Below are 5373 nucleotides of genomic sequence, written 5' to 3'. Positions count from 1 at the left end.
TCATCTGACCTTTTCAAAATGACCACTTCTAGACATCTCATTTGACCAAGGTTATGTCCCTTCCCAGTCTTCATTGTGTGCAGTGGAGATGGGCGTGCTTGCTTTCAGTGATTTCGTATGTTAATTCTCAAGCATACACACATTAATTCATTATCTTTTTTGGTGGAGTACCAAATTGAGGTTCCCAGTAAACAAGATCAGGTGCGCAAGTCCAAAGACACAATAGCACATGGTTTTGCTGGGCATAATTAAAAGTCATTAGTCCAGATAATGTCCATTTATAAAAGTCATTCCTACATCCATGGAATAGCATTAGATACATTACTTCCATTTTATAGTTGAGAAAACAATTTGAATATGTTAAGTTACATGTAACTTAAGATTACATGAGAAATAGTAGAATTACATATGAACACCAGGCACTGAACTCAGTCAATTATTTTTCTAGTACCTATATCATATATGAAGAGTTGAGAGCGCTTGGATATTTGGTACAGATAGCAGGGTAGATTCCCAGCTTTCTTATGGAAAATACATAGAGGTGCTTGGATGGTGACATTGGTCATAAAATCTATTAGTTAAATGAAGATTTCTTAATCAGTTTTTTAAAAATTAATAACAGTTCTTGCTATAACTGAGAAGAAAAAGAAAGGATTCCATACTAAAAATAAATTCCTATTACAAATTCCTTAAATATTTCAAATTAAGTCATTGCTCTATTAACTGTTTGAAATACCAATCTAATTATCATGTAAAATATCAATAATCTTTGGAACATTGTTATTAGTGTTCATTTATTAGATAGACCAAATACTTTCATAATATGATTTTTTAGAGTGTCATTGTGAATAAATATTCAGTCTAAAAACTGAACAGGTTCACCCAGGTTCACCTGCTAGGTTCAGGTTGACTCTCACCTCCTTAGATTTCTGGATTTAAATACTTGCTTTTGTCCACAGTATCTAGAGCCTGTGATGCTTAAGCATTTGGTCAATAAACATGTCATGTTCTTCCTTAAGATAGTCACTAGCAGTCTATTAAAGGATTTCACAGCTAGTTATTTGATTAGCATTTTTTCTGATTGCTAAATTAATATAAATTAAGGATCATGTTAGTTATTGTTAGTTCCAGTGGATAGATAAATAATATCTGAAAATTGAGCTTTATGCTTTATTATTCAGAATAATTTGACTATTGAAATGAAAGTTGATTATACAAAAGTTCTCTTTTCTTCCTTATACTACATCATGGCTTAATTCTGAGCTATGGTTTCTGAGCTATGGTTTATGGATACCGATTTATTCTCTATTTACTCACAAAGCCCAAATCTTACCTCTTGGAATAAGAATTCATTGCAAATTAATAAAGCCAAGGTTGTTATGATTTTATAGCTGCTAAGCTGTCTCTGTTTATCATTAGGGATAAATGTCTGGGGAGGTTCTAGATTCAAGTGTGAATTCAAATCACCAGGGATCATTCACTCCTTCTCAAATGAATACTGAGCAGTTCATTTCACACAAACACAATTAATTTTTAGGGCTATCAACCATAAGATATTTCTTTCTTAGTTGTAATTATTAGTGAACTTTCACTAGATAATTGTGGGAAGTATATAATAATAAACTATCTAAGGTAACGTTCATCCTAAGTATCTTTTATATTTCAGGTTAGAGTCAATTAAATAAAAATTAAAAAAGATTATTTTGGCTTCTTTCATTTAATATAAGCCTTTTTGCTATTAAGTAATGATTGACATACAATTCCCTGTTAGTTACTTTGCTGAACATAGGGTGAGACTAATTTCAAAGTTGAATTTTAAACAATCATTATTTAAGATATACACAATTTTCATAGACAAGAGTATAAAATATTGTCATATAGAAAACTGAGTGAAGAGTGCAGATGATTTCTAAGTAAAAATTAGCAACGCATAACTCATATTTCAAATACATGACAGTTGCCTTTGACTTATGTGTTGTGATGGAGAATGGCAGAAGCAGTGACTTTAACACTGAAGATGCTGCCCAGCTCTCATACTAATTTTAATTCATAAATTCTACCTGGTATCTTTATGCCACCTTTGCAGAAGAGGTTGACTGTTGTGTATTAATCAAATTTCATTCACAGATTTTGCTGTCTCTAATTCCAGATAGGTGGTCGAGACAAGAGTGTCATTGGAAGCTCACTTGCCAGATAGCCTGGAGTAAAGAGCAGTGAGCAAGAGAGGCATTCTATAAAAGTAGAGGGTCAAGGCTGAAAACCATAATCTGTCCTCTAACTTTCTCTACATTGATTGTGACAAGCATCACATCAACGTGAACTCACACACACACACATCATATACATATACATTATATACACACAAAATATTCTAAATGAATGATTAGAGTCAAAGGTACCTCTGCTAAGCTGTGTGCTGCACTCTTGTCATATGTTACCACTATATTATTATTGAAGATGGACTCATGTTACTCAGGCTGTCTTCCTATGTAGCTAAGGATAACCATGCCTCCATCTCTAGAGTGCTAGGATTACAAGTATCCAACTCCACACTCAGTTTATGTGGTGGTCAATTCATGGACTTTATGTGCTCTAGGGAAACACGCTGTGAACTGGGATGCTTTCTCAATCCATTAGCTCAGTTTATCTTAATGATTTGTTGTTATACATTGCTACATTAAATCTCCCCCTTCCCCTTCCTTGGGAGACCCTTGAGCACACACCATCTGAGGTCCCAGGGCTGACAAAATCGACAGAATACCTTTTATTTGGGTTTTGCATAGTTTATGACATCCAGGACAGGGTGACTTACAGAGGCATGAATTCTCATAAGCTTTTTCTTTCCCATATTTTAAATGTGAGGTCTCTTTCAGCAGAGTTATGATCGTGAAAAATCGCTTTTTAACAGCTTGATCATTTATGAGTGTCTTCAGTACACTGCTTAATGGAAAAAAGATTACAGTATTAATCTATGTTAGTAAATACAACTCCTCACCCATGGAGTGTTTCCCTAGATTATAGTACTAGATGTATGCTCCTTCCTGCAGCCTGGACCATAAATCCAATTTTAAAAAACCAGTTGTTTGCACCCATAGCATTCATATCACTATGGGCCACGAGGCACTTTTTGGTTGGCATTTTGGCAGAAGACTATTTCTGACTATTTTTACATAGTAGCCTTCAAAATACTCTCCAACACTCTGAAACCCAGCTTTCACAGAGTGAGCTTCCAGCTCATTCCCAGGCTGGTTTCTCTATGTTCCACAGCCAAATTATATGGTGCCTTCAGCAATAGTGACCTATTGTCTTGTTCTGGTATACAACAAACAGCACATATCAAGGGCCTCCATTACCAAGAACTCATATGTAAGTATTTCATCTCTTACAATGGGATACTTAGCCAAAACTTTTGACTGAAGTTTCCTTGGATACCTCACATTTAACTCCTTGTCTAACTAATCACATTTACATCCTTTATCTGATGTTCAAAGCTTTTAATTTGACTTTTTATTGGACAATATAACTTATTACTTGTATTGACTCTTTGGATGGATTATAATGTTCTATGTTATGATTAGTGCTTGACTTAAACAGGTTTCTGCATTTTTCCAGCAGATAAAACTTATACAATTAAGGTTTGTTCATCTTATTTTAACTTCTACATAAAATGTTTATGATATTGAAATTTAGATATTACTGTGTTTCAGATGATTAGAGAGAAAATTTCTGGTGACCAACATTTCTGGTTAGTAAAACGCTTTTTACTACTGAATGTGATAAGCATAACTAATAGTTTACCAAAGATGATCAAGAACAAATCCAATGAACCAGCAATTCGCTAGGTTATTTGAAAATCATAGATCAAGATTGGAGGTAGTATAAGATTGCTATTGTTTTGACAAAGTTAATTATACATGTTGGCCAATATAATTACAATTATCCTTACAAGTAGCAGAGTGAATGAAGAGTCATGCAAACAAGGGTATGAGTGAAAAGAAGGCCATAAAACCTTACTGGTTTGAATGTAGATCAGGAATATCACAAATCAAGTAACATGGTGGCCTCAAGGATGTGATAAAAGAAGGAAAAAGATTCTCTTCTAAAGCTACAATGGAACCCAACTCTATTAACTCTTTGATTGAAACTCAATGAAAATCATATTGGACTTAGGATATTAAGAAGTGTAAAATCTAAACTGGTATTTCCTCAGCATAACATCTCACAGAACCAGGATCAAACTAATATAATGTGTTTTTAATGTAAGAGCCCAATCCTTATTGACCCACTTGGAAACTGAGATCGTGCCTTCTGCCTCACATTTTTCATAGGAATTGCTTATAGTTCTGTTAGACTAAAACCACAATTTGTAGGCTGTGGAGAATTGACTTGTGCTAGGGTCTAATAGAAATACTTTTCAGGATTAGTGCTGAACAATGATAGTACCCAGACACACTTTCATGAGTAGAAATCCAGACAAGGGCTTATCTTGAGGAACAAAGTAAATACTTCACCCAAATCTGCTCTAAGAAGCTTGGAGTGCTCCAATATGATGCTTTCCCAAACAAAATAACTTCTTCTTCATCTCAACAGTATCTTCTAAAGACTTGTAGATTTAGTATTTGTTCGTCTAATCTAATTCTTTTTTTAAAAAAATTATGTGTATGAATGTATTGCCTGCATGTATGTAAAGTGTACCCATGTCATACAGTGCCTGTGAAGATCAGAAGAGGGCATTGGATTCCCTTGGAACTGGAGTTACAGATGACTGTTAGCCAACATGTGAGTGCTGGGAATAGAACCTGGGTCCACTGTAAGAACAGCCAGTGCTCTTAACTGCTGAGCCATCTCTTCAGTCATAAATTAATTCTTTTTATTTTTCTCATATATGTGTGTTTCTCACTCTGAGGACTGGCCTGAATCATTCACTTCTATAATACATATGCCTTAATATCATTTTGTACTTAATTCATGTACATTGTTTGGGTTAATGAGTAGATGAATGAATGACTTGTTGATAAACATGAATTTTCTATCACAGAGCCTACAGAACCCTGATAGTCTGTATCTCTAAGAATTAAGAAAATGTAAGGCCAATTGGGTAGTCAACATAGGACTTATTCATTCACTTCTATAATACATATGCCTTAATATCATTTTGTACTTAATTCATGTACATTGTTTGGGTTAATGAGTAGATGAATGAATGACTTGTTGATAAACATGAATTTTCTATCACAGAGCCTACAGAACCCTGATAGTCTGTATCTCTAAGAATTAAGAAAATGTAAGGCCAATTGGGTAGTCAACATAGGACTTATTCAAATGTGTACCACATGATAAAATTAATTTCAGAAACCTGTAAGAAACTGAATT

This window comes from Nannospalax galili, unplaced genomic scaffold, assembly GCF_000622305.1.
Source record: "Nannospalax galili isolate Female #2095 unplaced genomic scaffold, S.galili_v1.0 scaffold1525, whole genome shotgun sequence".
In the NCBI taxonomy this organism is placed as follows: Eukaryota; Metazoa; Chordata; class Mammalia; order Rodentia; family Spalacidae; genus Nannospalax; species Nannospalax galili.
Note: the sequence above shows the minus strand (reverse complement) of the source record.